The 17,113-nt window shown below is 38.3% G+C and overlaps 1 protein-coding gene and 1 long non-coding RNA gene across 15 annotated transcripts in view; both read right to left on the bottom strand.

Moving 5' to 3' along the window:
* The window catches only part of QKI (QKI, KH domain containing RNA binding), a 331,324-nt gene that overhangs the window by 294,460 nt on the left and 19,751 nt on the right, over nucleotides 1-17,113 (bottom strand). The gene's annotated exons all lie outside the window — the stretch shown is intronic.
* LOC140909181 (uncharacterized) overlaps nucleotides 1,720-17,113 on the bottom strand; it is a 34,590-nt gene continuing 19,196 nt past the window's right edge. Inside the window, exon 2 of the long non-coding RNA XR_012158124.2 lies at nucleotides 1,720-13,930. This is a non-coding gene — a long non-coding RNA (uncharacterized LOC140909181). The remainder of the gene's footprint in view (nucleotides 13,931-17,113) is intronic.

The following is a 17,113-nucleotide window of genomic DNA, read 5'->3' as shown; positions in this document are numbered from 1 at the left end:
CATGCACGAATGCATATGTTATGCTGCTGAGGCCACATCAGCAAAAAGGAAGGAAAACTTTAATGCTTATTACATTAAATGAGTATAAAAACAAAGGGAATTGGGGAAAGACCATAACCTCTTTCCTCCATTCAATGCAATAGCTATAGAGTTTAATAGGGTTTGGCTACAAAAGCAGTTGAAACCTGAAATAGCCATTCAGGCTTACCTTCTCCGCTGGCTTCTGTACAATCCCTCACATCCTGTTCTCCACTCCTCCCCATGTATCCACTGCAGGGAGAAACAATTCCCTTTTGAAGGAACATTTCCTATGCTCCTTCAGCAGAAATGCTTCGAAAAACAAACAGCCACTCCCCTTCTGCCACCTGGCCTGCAGCATCTGCTAAAAACTTGATTATTTTTCAATTAAACTGTACTGGAAGGGGGAAAACAAAGAGGCGGGGAAGAAAGGGAGACAGGAGGAAAAAAGGAGGAGAGTAATTTTGGTTCTCTGGTCACTAGTGACTGCTATTTTACAAAATCTCATTTCAGCATAATAGTTTATTTTCTTATAGAAAATGAGAATTAAAAATGACTATAGGATCACAAAGTGCTATGGAAAGTGAAGATACATGAATGGCCCTGGTAAGGTTTATAAAACTAGATCTATGGTATAGCAGAGAAAAATGGGTGTTTAACATGGTTTCTCTATCGTCAAGTTACCCTTATAGGACTATTTTTCTGTGCGGAATGATATGTTCCATACAACACCGAAAAGTGCGCAGGGGGATTAGATTAGTGCAAACATGAAAGAGCATCACTAAATAGTAGTAAGTTCTGGTGTGCAACAGGACATTGGTACACTCAGTGGTTGGGGCTACTCTTCAGCCTTGTGATTAACAGTGCACCTGAGACATGCATCAGTAACAGTAATCCACACTACATTATTTTCTCTGATTACACTTTTTGTAATGCAGCTTGCTGTTTCTTCCCTCACTACTCTAAGTTTCTGAGGACCATAATGGGTCTCAAGTGTCTATTTCATTCTGTTCCCCACAGTTCTGTCCCTTTTTAATGTGAAACATACAAGTATAATCACAATTTGTTGATTAATGAAACTCATGAGTGCAGTAAGTTTTAAACTATTCCCTGACAAAATTTTCACCTTCTCCTTACCTACTAATTGGCACTAAAACTCTAGCCACATATGACCCAAAAGCTGTGTATTAATTATTTGTATTGCCCTACCACCTAGAAGCTTTAGTCAGGGTCCAGGACACAATCGTGCTAGGTGCTGCATAAACACAACACAAAAAGATGGTCCTTGACCCAAAGAGCTTATAAACAAAGCATAGCACAGAAGACAAGTAGATACAGACAGATGTGTGAATAAAATGAAACAATGACACAATATTGGTCCATCATGATAGGCAGTGGTAAAAGTGCACCAGCTGTCTACCTATCATCAAGTTTTTTGTAGGCATCATTGCAAAGGAGAGTTTTAAGGAAGAATATGAAGGAGGACACAATGAGGTAAGTTTTGTGGATGTTGAAACATAACACTGCAAAACCCCAAAGCAAATATTGGAAACTAAGAGGGAATATCAGTTATTTATAATCCATGTGAAAAAAAATCAGCATTAATGCAGCTGAAAAAGTTCTACTTGCCTAGACAAATATGGTTCTCTTTTTTTAAACTTGAGTGAAATCTCACTAATTTTATTCCTTTTGTAAAAGCGGTGTGAATAGATTCCCTCTTGGTGAGCAAATTTTCATGAGAATTTTGAAAGGATGTGTTAATGCTGCTACCTTAACGCTAACTCTTAAATACCACAAAATTCCAAAATTAAAAGGTGACCCGAACGAAGGAGTTTTCAAAAATTGTGCTTTAGTACTTGGTTTCTTTAATGTACAAAGAACACATGAAGACATTATCCACTTTATACTCATCCATGCATGCAAAGCAAATGGTTTCAGCAAAATTTGCTGTTTCAATTTTATCATTTTGCATTATCTTGACTAAGTGCCAACAAAACTGCTGTGCAAAAAAAAGCTTTTCAGTTACATGACTTACTACAAATTAAAAATTAAAGTATTTTTAACAAGACTACCAGGTTCTCACATTCCTCAGTGTATTCACTGTAAACATATATGTCATAGCAAGTCGGTATTTCTATATTGACAAATAGGAGTCAACGTTTTAAAGAAATGATGCCCCAGTTTGTTTCTATATTTAGTTAATTAAACCCATCCCCTATTGCTTTTAAACACAGAACTGGCTTTTTTGGATAAAAATGCTTTTTGCCTACAGCTGACAAAGGATGCAGTTTCTTATCAAATAAATTACCTCTTTTAGGCCTCTCTTGCTTCATCTGACCCCCCATATACTTTTTCTATACAAATTACTGTGAGCGTTAGACTCTAGAAACTTCTAGCATTACACTCTTGAAACAGTTATGTTTATCCCAGAACTTATCTGTACCCAATACTAGAAGTGACCTCAACAATAACACTGCTAGCTAATGCTTCTTACTATACCTTCCAACTCAATGCACCATGCAGACCTATGAGAACATATCACAAGAAGTCAGGTTTGCACTTCCTGGTGACAATCCAACAGTTTGAAGTGATTCCTGGCCCTGTTCAGGGTTGAACAAATTAAAGTTAGTGGATTGATCTAGAAATTTCATCCCTAATACAGAGAGAGGAACAAGTACCACAGATGTTAAAACCAACACAAAGTACACTAAACAAAAAATGTGAACTTACGGTCTTACTTTACAAATTAACTCATGCTTTCACCCAATTTTGAAGGACTATTTTTTTTTAATTATGTAAATACAAGACACAAGGCTTGCCTATGTGACCTTTTCAAGCAAGTCCTTTCTTGCTTGGGTGCCACCTGAAAAGAGCTTGGCATGAACAAGTTACAAAGTTCTCAACAGAGTATGAAGTACTCAGCTTATATTTGAGATGCTATGTCAAACAAGGACCTTTATATTTGGTCATCCTTCCTTAAGGATTTATAGCTAATCAATACCACTTACACATTCAAGGTGGTATTTTCAAAATACTCAGGATGGGCCTTAACTCTGCTGTCTCTGAAGCCAGTGGTAAGACCACTGACTTCAATGGAGCAACGTTAGGCCAACTGTGAGCAGTTCTGAAAATCTCACCTTTAAGGCCTAATCTAAGCAAAGGACTGTATATACTCTTCTTGAATAAATTGCTCATTGGAGTACGTCAACGTTTAGATTTATCGAACTAGAATTTAGAAGAATCAAACGAAGCAAAGAACAAGCTTTTGAAACCATCTTTCCCTGAAATTAACAGCTAAACAATCTCAGATATGGGTATTTCAGTGGACTTGTGCTGAGCAGCTACTTCTAGGCAAAAAGGAGTATTAAAAAAAAAAAAGATTTGTTAGGGTAAATAAGGACAATGAAAGAGTTGGTTTACACTGGGAACCTACACCGGCATAACTAGATCTCTCGGGGGGTGGGGGGGGTATGAAAAATCAACAGCACTGAGGCGTAGTTAAGCCCATGGTTAACCCCTGATGTAGACAGTGCTAGGTCGATGGAAGAGTTCTTCCCTGAGAGATGGTAGCGGGTCGATGGAAGTGTTATTACCAAGCCAACAGGAAAACACCTCCTACAGGCATAGGTAGCACCTATACTGAAGCGGTTTTAAGTGTAGACATACCCTGAGAATTTAGATATTTAGATCACGTAAGCCTCTAAGTACCTCGCAATAATTAAACCATCTTTCCCCTCACCCACCTTCAGGAGTAGCTTGAAAGGTTCACTGATACATTCTACTGCTCCCCCCTTCCATCCACTTACAGATTGTGTGAAGAGCAGCCAATGGGGGAAAGCAGGTTCAAGAAAAGGGTTTTGCATACTGCATCATCCTTAGCTCTTGAGGGAGCAAGTTCCAAAGTCCAGCTCTGATTCCCAAGAAAGTTGTTTCCTGTATTCACAAGTTTCCCCTTTTGGTTGACTGGAGTTAATGCTATGGAGGGTTTTCAGTATTAGGAAAGAGACCTTTAATTAGACTTATCATTGGGCAGCCAGTGCAGAGATGAGTTCTGGAGTGAGATGCGACCTGAGCTGCTGAGCAAACTGGCTGCTGTGTTTTGTATCAGCTGAAGCTTTTCCCCCTTCATTCCAAGCAATTTAAGATTTTTAAAATATGTCTAAATAGTTGATATTTGAACAATTACAAGTCTCAAACCCATGTTTAAGTCCTTTTATGAAAACACAAGTTAGCAGTAACTGGGGAACTCATCTTTTCACCACAATTTGCTTTTTGCCTAAGTAATAACTGCCACCTTGCTCCACTAGCACTACAAACTGCTCTGCATCATCTCACCCCTTTCATCTGAGAAACTGGAGCCAGCAGAAAGAAAACAGGAAGAGAAGCTGATCATTTATGGGGGAGGGATAGCTCAGTGGTTTGAGCATTGGCCTACTAAACCCAGGGTTGTGAGTTCAATCCTTGAGGGGGCCATTTGGGATCTGGGGCAAAAATTGGGGATTGGTCCTGCTTTGAGCAGGGGGTTGGACTAGATGACCTCCTGAGGTCCCTTCCAACCCTGATATTCTATGATTTTGGTTCCATCCTCTTCCCTCCCATATTGATCTTCCCATTTTCTCCACCTCCCCTGCTTCTCTTCACCAAAGATAAAAGCTTCAACCCTCCATCCCTACTCTCCTCCACTCCCCCCCCCCAATGCAGGGAGGGGCAGCAGCTGGCAGGACTAGAAGCATACTTTAATGGTTCCCCACACACATTTTAGGCTGTTTTTCAGTTATTTAAATGTGCAGTACTGGAGACATTGTTTTCTCTTTTTGGCAGACCCTGGTCTTAAAACAGTGTTCTGCCTTAATATTCATTTCCAAATACTCAAAGTTAACAGATGTTTATATGATGCATGAATGCTCTGAGTAGCCTTTTTTTAATAATATTTAATTAGCTGTGTGTATCCATCAGCAGTTTCCTATTACTCTGACTGTTCCAGGTAATAAGAGGAGATTCAGTCAGACTGAGGCATCAAAAGAAATTGTACTAGAATAAATTTATAACTGAACAAGTCACCAGGATCAGAGGATATAAATTTGACTTCCTGTATCAGATTAATAAATTGAAATAAACCTAAACAAAATTCTAAACACACACTGACAACAGGAATAAATCACAGAAAAAATCATGCCTCAATTTTTTGAGCATGTCAACGAAACAGTGGATAACAGAGAACCAGCTGAAAATTTGGACTTTCAAAAACCTTTTCATGAAGTCCCTCAAAGAAACTATTTAATCACAATAAACAGATTCAGGGAAGTTCTAGGCAACAGTGGGCTGAAATTTTGGACCTGATCAGATGTTGCTTTCAAAAGTTATCACATTACATAGAGATAAATAGATGCGATTATACGGAGTGTGGGGCCTCAAGCTCAGCCAACAATGATCTAAAAAGGAGCATGCTGAGCAACAGAAATGGCAAAATTCAGTTAGCACAATATTACTTCAAAAATTTCATAATTTTTATTACAGAAGATTAGAAAAGACTGAGAAACTTTGGACAGACCTAATACAGCCAGGTAACAGACCACCACAATGGCAAATGAAAGTCACACAATCATAGAAACCTGGAGAGGTCATCTAGTCCAGCCCTCTGCCAACCAACTGGGAGATCTCAAGAACCATGACTGAAAAGTGTTAAAGATAACTGGACTTCCAAAAGGTCCTGAAATTAAAGGATTCCTGCTGCACTTACGAAAGAAGCAATAAAATGTTCAATTAAAAATAGAGGGCACAGAGAATCACACTATCTGTCCTAGGAAGGAGGAGAGACCTAGGGAAACTATTTTAAGATTATTTCATTAGAGACCAATGAACATTAGAAGCTACAAGAAATATAAAGGTTATACAGCAAAGATTCTCTTTATACTTTAATGCCAGATATTAATGGAGTGATCTTAATGTCAGCGAAAGGAAGCTACTTCCCTAAAAAAATTAGATTCACCATAAAACATTTTACCTTTTTGGTGGGTTTAAAGAGAACTATATGAAGAACTGGTCTACACTAGAAATTGACATCCTTAGATCTACGTCTCTTGGGGGTGTGAAAAATCCACACTCGAGACATGCAGCAATGTCTAAACTAACCCCCAAGTGTAGACAGCACTAGATCACTAGAAGAATTCTTTCACTGACCTAGCTTCAGCCTCCTGGGGAGGTGCATTTTACCTACAGTGACAGGAGAAGCCCTTCTGTCAGCATAAGGTGTGTCTACACTGAAGCTACACCACTACAGCATTTTAAGTGTAGACATACCCAAAGAGAGCCTCTTCATTTTTTTAAAAACAGGTTCTGGTTTAATTATATATGGCAGCATGCAAACTGAGTATTTCATGGAATAGTCTTCCTCTTTGTGGATTGGTCACAATTTACTATACAATCTATATTTATTGCAACTTGACTTTGAGGTGTGAACAATATTCTAAGCTAAGCTGGTAATAATTTCCACTATCACCATATTAATCACAGAAGCAGAGTAAATTGATTTACTTAGCCCTAACACACACACAGAGAATACTACAGTATAGAGTAAATGAGAGCGTAAGACAGTTATTCTCAACCCATGGCCACTGGGCTGCATGCGGCCCAATTAACACAGCTGCAGTCCAGTTGTGTGCTAAAATAATTTCAAAGTTTCCTGCTCCAATCCAGCAGGGGGTGGAGGGAGGCTGAGGGGGAGACAGCATCATGCAGCCTGGCTAGAGGGCTCCTGCCAGGAGGGAAGGCGGAGGAGCCCCCTGTGGCAGGGGAAGAGCTCAGCAGTCCAACACAGGGGCCCCTGCCAGGCAAGCCCCACTCCTGCTCCAACCTGGCTGATGGCACTGCTCCCGAGGGTCCAAAGCAATCCCTGAACAGTCCCAGCCATGCTGCCAGCTCAGTATAGTATTCCTATCCCATGAGTTACAAAAATGACAAGTTCAAAAACTGTATACATTGGATTTATCCAAGGAGATTAAGCTGGTCTAAAGCAGGAGTGACCCTGACCTCAGTGGCTCAAATCGAGGTAGGAGCATCAAGAATCTATCATACAAAAGTGAGATACACAGGGGAACCATTACTACCAGGTTTTTTTTTATGTTTAAAAAAAAAAACACACCTGGGTGCCTGAACATAAGCAAACTTCAGTTTTTCAGAGAAAAAGAGGGATGAATGGACCTGAAAAGCAGCTTAAAACAGAAAGGGAGCTATTCCGTCTCATCACACTCACACAGTAATAAGACTCTTAAATGCTGGGACAGCAATCTGGCCACGTTTAACAACTGATGTTTGTAATTCAGCACATGTCTAACTCAACTTTCTAATAGACAAACAAATTATTAATTATTAGCAGTGCCGTATTCAGTAAGATCTTTATTTCTTATTTCCTCTGGTGTATAATTGAGACTAATTCTTTAAATTATAAATGAGGATTAACCTCATCAGTATCTGGGAAGCATGTTATCAAGAGAATCAGTCCAGCACAGACAGAGCCATTTGATCTTCTTAGACAGAAGTGTTTGACTTGACTGAGAACCTATGGAAAGAAATATGCTTACCAGATTTCTCTGAACAGCCAGATTCAATACTGACAATGAGTTTTCTGCTCTTCATTTTACAAGACAGGATCACACTAGTCATTAATGGGAAAAAGGCTTGGAAAACTTCTGGGAAAATCCCTAGTGAAACTGCTTGCAAAGCTGAAAGATGTGTCTCAAACTCAAATTATGAACCTTTACTACTTAAATTTCCACTGAAATACCCTTCAGGAAAGACCAGAGAGCCCAGGGGAAAATTAGAAGCCCTCTTTCCAACTTAAGGATGGAATAGGGAACCTAGATATTTGGAGAAGAGAAGTCAGGTAAACAGATTTATTTTTCTTGATCAGTCAGCTTTGTCATTAAAAAATAGGGTTTAACAGCTGTGACACCCCATCAATGGCTTTATAAACAAATCTATTCACATAATCAATAATTTGTCTCTAATTGATGTGGTACCATGGAATGCAGTACCAGACACCAATTGCAGCATGCAGATCAAACAGTGATTAACATAAGATTTGTCATGTGGCCACTTTGTAAGTTTCCTCTTGAAAGAGGATTTCTCTGCCTATGATGCAGATGCTGCATTGATCTAGTAAAGTTTGAAATGTAGCCTTTTTGATCTGAAGGATTCCTTGGCACAAAATTTTAGCAGCCTTACTACAGGCTGAGGTTTTGAGGCTTTATTTTCTCTTATATCTAGATAGCATAGAACACGAAGGGCTGCAATTTTCTTTAATGTTTGTTTTACACATCCAGCAAATGCCATTGCTTTTCTTTAGGAAGTTTTGAATTTGGGCAGAAAAATGCAAAGACTACTACTGGTGATCAATAACAGCTGACAAATGGAATAAGTGCTGGATCAAAATACTAAATTGTCAGACTGAAAATATCAAAAAGGGATGTCACTACAACTTTAAATTCTAAAACTATATGGCCTGTCATAACTACCAAAAATTCTACCTGCAGAGAAAGGCAATATCATACTGAAGACAAGGGGTCAAATGGAAACTCCTGAGAGAGCATCTAGATCCATATTAAGGTTTCACGGAACTACTCTATTATCTGAAGAGTAAGCAGTGAGCAGAACACATCTGATGTGAGGGTGAAAAAAAACCAGTCCAGTTTATGCACTCTTGGTACTGTTTTGATGATTAGATCGCACATCTTACACAAGGATTTTCCAAAATACCACAGTAATAAGGCCCATAAAGGTACCTACACAAAACAGCTATTTTCTTTAACTAGTGTACTTACAAGCACTCCTATTACATTAGCTTTACTTCTAGGGAAGGAACAAAACAGTTACTAACCTTTCGTAATGGTGTTCTTTGAGACATGTTGCACATATCCATTCCTGCCCACAGTCATTGGAAATTTTCTCTCTGTGGTTCCTGTCGGGGCGGATTGAGCACACACTGCTGTCACGAGCCACTGCAGTCTCTATACAGCACCAAGCTGACCACCTTCAGTAGCTTCTTTCTGGAAACTCCAATACAGAAGGGTAGGACGACAGGTTGTAGAATGGATGCGTGCACCACATCTCAAACAACAGTTATGAAAGCTTAGTAAGCATTTTTATTTCTTCGAGTGATTGCATATGTGCATTCCACTCTTGGTGACTTCCCAAGCAGTTAAATAGGTGGAGGGACTCGAGTTCAAGCACACATGGACTGCAGTATAGCTCGTCGAAATCTGGCATCATCTCGGAGTACTGAGTGATGATGACATAATGGAAGGAGAAAGCATGCACCCATGACCAGGTTGCTGCTCTGCAAATGTTCAGGATAGGGATCTGCACTAAGAATGCCATTCAGGATGCTTGTGAAGTAGGCAGTCAGCTTGTCTGGAAGAGAGACACCTGCCAGATCATAACACGATACAAAAAGTTATCCAAGACAAAATTCCCTATATGAAAATTAGATGACCGTTCATGCTGTTCACTATGGCCACAAACAGTTGGGTGAACCATTTAAAATGTTTGGTCCTGTCTATGTAGAACATCAGTGCTTATCTCATGTCCAATGTGGGTAGCCGTTGCTCATCCTTGTTTGCATGTAGTTGTGGGTAAAACAGGTAAGTAAATTGATTGATACGAAAATCTGAAACTACCTTAGAGAGAAACCTTGCATGAGGGCGTAAATACACCATATCTTTAAAGAAGACTGTACCGTGGCTCAAATGTGAGGGCAACTCTTCTGTCAGGAAAACAACCTTCCAGAAAAATTGCAGTAAGAGCCACATTGCTAGAGGCTCAAATGATGGTCCCATAAGTTTAGACAAAACTAAGTTCAAGTCCCAAGGGAAAACTGGCTCCCTTAGATAAAGATACAATCTTTCCAGGCCTTTAAGGAATCTAATTGTCATGTCATCAGAACAAATGGAACATCATCTATGTGAGAGTGGAAAGCTGATATTGCTGCCAGTTGAACCTTGCTAGAGGAAATTGCTATGCCTTGCTGTTTCAGATGCAGCAGATAGTTGAGTATTTGTTGGGTAGACGAATGCACCAGTAACACTCTGGTTTGACAAGCCCAGATGGAGACTCACTTCCATTTTGACAGGCAGGTGGCCCTGGTGGAGGGCTTTCTGCTATTTAGAAGACCTGGCAAACATTCTTAACAAGCCTGCTCCCCCTTTCAGCCATCTGCTTCTCATGCCTCTTAGGCACTGGGGATGGTAAGTAGTGTCAAGTCTCTGGTATGGTAGGAGGCACACTCCTTATCCACTCTGAGAGTCTTACCAACCTGGCTCAGATGAAGGTCTCAATGTCAGCACTACGAGTAGAACCTTTAGTTTGGCTTCACAATCTTTCTTTGTGCAAGGCTGAAAGTACCTGCAAATTTGGCAGTGCTCTCCAATATGAGCTTCCCTGAAGCACTTCAAGAAACCTGAGCATAGGTTGCTTACAGGGATAGCCTTATTGCAGGAAATGCACGACTTGAAGCCTGGTGACCAAGGCATCCCTCAGCACCAGGTCAATCAAAACCCTGGGATGGTAAAAAACAAAACAACTAACCACCTGAATGACACTAACTATTCACAATAAAAGAACACAGTGCACTGAGAGACCTTAAAAATGCAAGAAGAGCAGTTCCAGCAACTGTTATAGGAGTCACGGGTGATGGGATTTTGTGTCAGCTGGGTCCTCTACATCAGGGGTTCTCAAACTGGGGGTCATGACCCCTCAGGGGTTGCAAGGTGGTTACATGCGGGTCTTGAGCGATCAGCTCCATGACCCTGACTGCCCTGAGCTCCCATTAAATTAAATTAACTCCCCATTTTTAATTTATAGTGGGGGGGGGGTGTCACATTCAGAGGCTTGCTTTGTGAAAGGGGTCACCAATAAAAAAAAATTTATAAACCACTGCTCTATACCAATGCCAGGGGAGCACGACAGCGAAGGACACTGAAGCCATCTCCACAAGTACCACTGAGGAAAAATTTCCAGCAACTATGCACAGTGCACACCCCCCCACCCAGTCTGTAATGCACATGTTACTTTTTTGTAAAGTGCTTACAACAATGGGGACCTTATCAATAAGTGGGGTTCCCAGGTGCTACCATAATAGAAATCAACATGTAGTACTATTACTACTATTTAGTTTATTGTAATCTAATTTAATAAGCTGCAACAAACATTTGTAACAGCTGCAAAAGGAATGATGTCTATCACGAGTTCTTCCAGAGAAAGGATTGTATCCCCATCTCCACCAATGTGACTAGAGACTAGCTAAATCATTTTCATAGGATTACTTAGGTCAGCAATACTCTGCGACCTTCAAGGTTTGTTTTTCACATTCATTCTCTCAGATTGTATCAGGGCCACACACAAAGGAAAACAGGACAAAAATGCAGAGATTTAAGATCATCATGCTTATCAGTTTCAAAAGGAAGTGCAAATATTTCAAAATGTTAATATATTTTCCAAAAGTCTTACACGTAAAATTTAAGTAACAAGGTCATTCTTTTAACAAACTGTATCACTACTTCTTAAATAAAAGACCGAAGTGTCATCCATCTGAACTAAGCAGGCCAAGCAAAATATCCTCGAACTCCTATGTTCTCCTCAATGTCGAAATGGGTGGATAAATTTAAAGCCTGCTCTCTCAGGAGTTGCTTTATAGGCAATTTTCTCCCAGTATCAAGGTCTGCAATTTCCATTTGGCTGCCAGTTTGCGATTAAATTCATCACCTTTATTATAAAAATGTGCTGCACTCCACAGCCTGCTGCACAAGAACTGCAAGAAAGACATTTTTCACTGCTAATGGCAGCATCACTCTAAGGCAGTCACCACATCCATTTAGACATTAGCTTCTCCAACATGATGCAGGGACCTATCACTCACATGGGAAACCCCTAACAATTGTAAACCGCAGAGAAATAGTTCTGAACAGATTGCATCTTTCAGTTAGCTTTTTGGACAAAAGCCACAATTATATTTCACGTTAAATGCTATGACAAGTCAAGTTTCCTATGTCTCTGGATAGCCTTTTTAAAGCTGACTGTTTACCTGCATTCAAATGTTAAGCAGCAAACAAAATATTTCACGTCTGTAAACATATAAGAAGTTAACAAACCTCAAAGGACTGACTGATCTGACACCTTTAATTCCATTATTAATAAATGGGGTTTGTTTTACAGTTTAACTTTAGTCTTGTGGGCATATACCCAATGGGGAAAGTGAAAATAAAGATGATGTACATACATGCATAGGACATTACATTGCTCTTTCACCTGGCTTTTCCTTTCCTAATGAACTACAATGTAGGCATCTACTTTTTGGATATATTCTGAGAAATCTTAAATACAGGCTTAAAACAATGCTTGATAAAATACTGGAAGAGGTACTTTTTTCTTTATTATTTGATACTAAAGTTATCCTCAAGACTACTATCTAGATTAAAATAACCCAGTCGGTGGACTGTTATACCTTGTTTAACAAAAATAAAATGCAATACTTTAAAAAGGGTCATACACATTCTAGATCCAGGTTGCTTGGTTTTAAAATTGTCACCTTCAGAGCTGGCAATTTCCCAGGGAAAATTAGTTTAGGACAGGATGCTGGTAAATACTGGCTTCAACATGGTTTGAACCAGGAAAAACAATTCCATCAGTATCCAGCAAGCGCAGAACGAATCTTTTCAAACTTAGACTGAGCTTATTCAGCAGTTTTGAATGGATACAGTCAATCTTCAAAGTTGGGCTTCTGTTACATAATTAAAAATTTTATTAAAAAACTAATGTTAAAATTACATAATACACAGGTTAAAGAAAGAGCGTCTATACATCCAGGTGTATGCAGAAGTAAAAAGGTTCATTTAAAAGTCATACAATATATAGACTACATAATCAGCAATAACCCAAATTTAGATTAATAAATCTAAAGATATTCTTTAGATATTAGTATGCAAATATTTGGGTACATAACTCATGAAAAGTTATACAGCGAGTTGGTTGTGGAAAGCAAATATAGCAATGAGTGAAAACTCTCCCTCACTATTTGAGAAGTTAGGATAGGTTATCCCTTAGAAAATAAAACCATCAGGGAAGTTGACAGATTCTGCATTCTCTCAACACTCATTCTTTACTGGGGTCCGGACTGTTAGCCTACAACTCTGCAAGCTTCTGATTGCTTAATGCTTCAAGCCTACAACTCTGCATGACTGTCGTTTTCATATAATCACATGTTTTACTTGTATATATAATATCACAACAGAAATGAGTCATTAGAAAACACTAAAGCAAAACATATACAGACATTCCAATGTTCAGTATCATTAGATATTAGTATTACACCCACTGGAATTTAACTTGATTTGTACAAACCTAAATTAATCTATGAATCTACTGCTTTACATAACCACAATTTGAATATGTAACTAAAACTGTGTAATGTGGTATGCATTAACAAAACAGCTTTTAAAATAGAAAACGTCTTAAACTATGACTAACTAATTTTTCCCAGGGCAGTAACACAAAAAACAAACAAAGATTTTACCTGGTAAAAGCCACCTCTAGTAAATACCATGCTACCCACGGTTAGGGTGACCCGATAGAAAGTATGAAAAATCAGGACAGGGAATGTGGGAGAGGAAGAATAGGCACCTATATGAGAAAAAGCCCCATATATCAGGACTGCCCCTATTAAAAAAAAAAAAAAATCGGGACTTCTGGTCACCCTATCTATGGTTAGCTGGTGAGAAGTAACCTAGAACATAAACATCTCAATTTTTAAGATGTAAATTAAGAATTCAATACACAAATTGGTCATACCTTATTTTTGGTCTGCTATTTAAAACCAATCAGCAGGAATTCAAGTTGGCTAAGGCAGTTGCCATAGTTATGTCTATTGGAGGAAGTGAAAAATCATGCTACATGTAACAAGAGGATAGAAATCAAACAGCTGCCAAAAGGTAAGCACCACCACGAAAACCCTATTTTAAAGCTTTTTTAAAAAAAGGATACTACCTACAATACAATCAGATGAAAAAAAGTTAAAATAAGCTTCTTTAAAGGGACGTTAAACATGTTTGCATTAGGGCTGTCAAGCGATGAAAACAAAATCGCAATTAATCACAATTAATGGCACTGTTAAACAATAACAGAATACCATTTTAGATATTTTCTACGTTTTCCAATATATTGATTTCCATTACAACACAATACAAAAATCAATCATGATTAACTGTACTGTTAAGCAATAAAATACCAATTGAAAATTATTAAATATTTTGGATGCTTTCTACATTTTCAAATATATTGATTTCAATTACAACACAATACAAAGCATACAGTACTCGCTTTATATTTATGTTTGATTACAAATATTTGCACTGTAAAAAACAAAATAGTCTTTCAATTCACCTAATACAAGTACTATAGAGCAATCTCATCATCATGGAAGTTGAATTTAATTCTACATTTCTCTGTACAAAAAAACCCTATATTCAAAAGTAAAAAAAAAAAAAAAAGTAAAACTTTAGATCCTACAAGTCCACTCAGTCCTACTTCAGCCAAATCGCTCAGACAAACAAGTTTGGTTAAAATTTGCAGGAGATAATGCTACCCGCTTCTTCTTTACAATGTCACCTGAAAGTGAGAACAGACGTTCTCAGGGCACTGTCGTAGCCGGTGCAGCAAGATATTTACATGCCAGATGCACTAAAGATGCATATGTCTCTTCATGCTTCGACCATCATTCCAGAGGACATGCGTCAATGCTGATGACTGTTTCTGCTTGATAACGATCCAAAGCAGAGCAGACCGACTCATGTTCATTTTCTTCCTCTGAGTCAGATGCCACCAGCAGAAGCTGATTTTCTTTATTGCTAGTTTGGGTTCCACAGTTACCATATCTGAGTGTTGCTCTTTTAAGACTTCTGAAAGCATGCTCCACACCTCGTCCCTCTCAGATTTTGGTCAGCACTTCAGGTTCTTAAACCTTGGGTCCAGTGCTGTAGCTATTTTTAGAAATCTCACTTTGGTACCTTCTTTGCATTTTGTCAAATCTGCTGTGAAAGTGTTCTTAAAATGAACATGTGCTGGGTCATCATCCAAGACTGATATGACATGAAATATATGGCAGAATGCAGGTAAAACAAAACAGGAGACATACATTTCTTCTCCAAGGAGTTCAGTCACAAACATAATTAACGCTTTCATTTTTTAATGAGTATCATCAGCATGGAAGCACATCCTCTGGAATGGTGACTGAAGAATGAAGGGGCATACGAATGTTTAGCATATCTGACACATAAATACTGTGCAACGCAGGCTACAGAAGTGCTATGTGAACGCCTGTTCTCACTTTCAGGTAACGTTGTAAACAAGAAGCAGGTAGCATTATCTCCTGCAAATTTTAACCAAACTTGTTTGTCTGAGCGATTGGCTCTAAAGTTTACTTTTTTTTTTTTTTTTTTTTATTAACTTTTGAATGCAGGTTTTTTGTACAAATGTAGAATTAAGTTCAACTTTCATGATAATGAGATTGCTCTATAGTACTTGTATTAGGTGAATTGAAATAGACTTGTTTTTTACAGTGCAAATATTTGTAATCAAAACAAAGTGAGCACTGTATGCTTTGTATTGTGTTGTAATTGAAATCAATATATTTGAAAATGTAGAAAGCATCCAAAATATTTAATAATTTTCAATTGATATTTTATTGCTTAACAGTACAATTAATCATGATTAATTTCTTAATTGTGATTTTTGCGTTAACTGCGATTGACAGCCCTAGTTTGCATTACAGTCATATCAAAGATAACCAGACAATATCAGTTGTATTCCACTTTTTGAATTTCACAATCTGAGCTTATTTAGCTGTTGCCACATTGCACTGATTAGTGTTGGACCCCAAACTCTTATCACATCTATTCTCTTCTTCAAGGCACATTCCTTATTTAAAAGATTTCAATAGCTGATGACTGTACTAAATTCAGAGGAACTGCACCCCAGCCAGCCACCAATCTCTCCTGTGATCTCTCTTCTATTCACACACTTCATCTGGCCACATGACTAGGGATAAAATGGCTGAACAGGAGGAAAAAGGTCTATTGTTTTGGTTGATTTTTACTTTGAATCTCCTATGTTCTGGTGTTTTTACATTCATATCAAAGACCATTAAAAAAAATTTTGTACCACAGGCAACCTTTGGTGTAGAATTTGTGTACAGCCAAAAACTACAAATCTAGCCTGAACACTAGAATTCAGCTCCAGACATGACATATTATTTATACCCTACCACATACTATTTCCATATTATTTTATCCAATTTAACAACTTGTGTTGAGTTATAATAAAAAGCTATTACTACAGGGGATTATCAAAGGTATAGCTCTAGTATTGGTTTGCTAGATAAGTAGTTTCAAAAGTATTGCATAGCTTTGGAAAATGTTGAATCTACAGCCTAAGGATAAATAACTGGACATCTGTTTTACAGTTACTTCATTAACAGACTACATTCTCTGCTTAATTAGATTACGTTAAACTTCAGTCAGTAGTGCTGGATATTTGAGATGCTTGTTCCTCTGATGGGATATTGTTAGCAACCTTTTCTTGACATGAGTGAGAAAATGACATTCCTTGTAACATTGTAATTAACTGGTTTTCCACTGCAATGCAGCATGGAAAGATGATTTCAGCTCAACTTTATTGAAAACAATAGCTGGTATTTGCGAGCTGCAGTTCCGATTATTTCACAGCTCATTGCTTTTAACAACTGGTACACCAAGTTTCTAGGACTATTTGACGAAATTAACAACTAGATAAGATAATGCACTGTCAGTATTTATTTCTCGTCTTTTTAATGTTATCTGCAATTACAGCTCTCAAACCAAAGCATGACAAGGGGACTACTGTTATGTCAAATTCTGACAAAACTGAAGCAAAACATGGATTATTTTAGAGACAAGTGCTCTGTGACACACAAGGCTCCATCAGAGGACAGGTATGATCCTTTGTAGTGAAAAAAAACCCACTATTTACTAGGTTTACATCACTACATCCACCTTGCTCTCAATATAAGTTA

This window comes from Lepidochelys kempii, chromosome 3 (assembly GCF_965140285.1).
Source record: "Lepidochelys kempii isolate rLepKem1 chromosome 3, rLepKem1.hap1, whole genome shotgun sequence".
Lineage (NCBI taxonomy): Eukaryota > Metazoa > Chordata > Testudines > Cheloniidae > Lepidochelys > Lepidochelys kempii.
The sequence above is the reverse complement of the archived record's forward strand: the minus strand, read 5'-3'. Positions and strand labels throughout refer to the sequence as shown.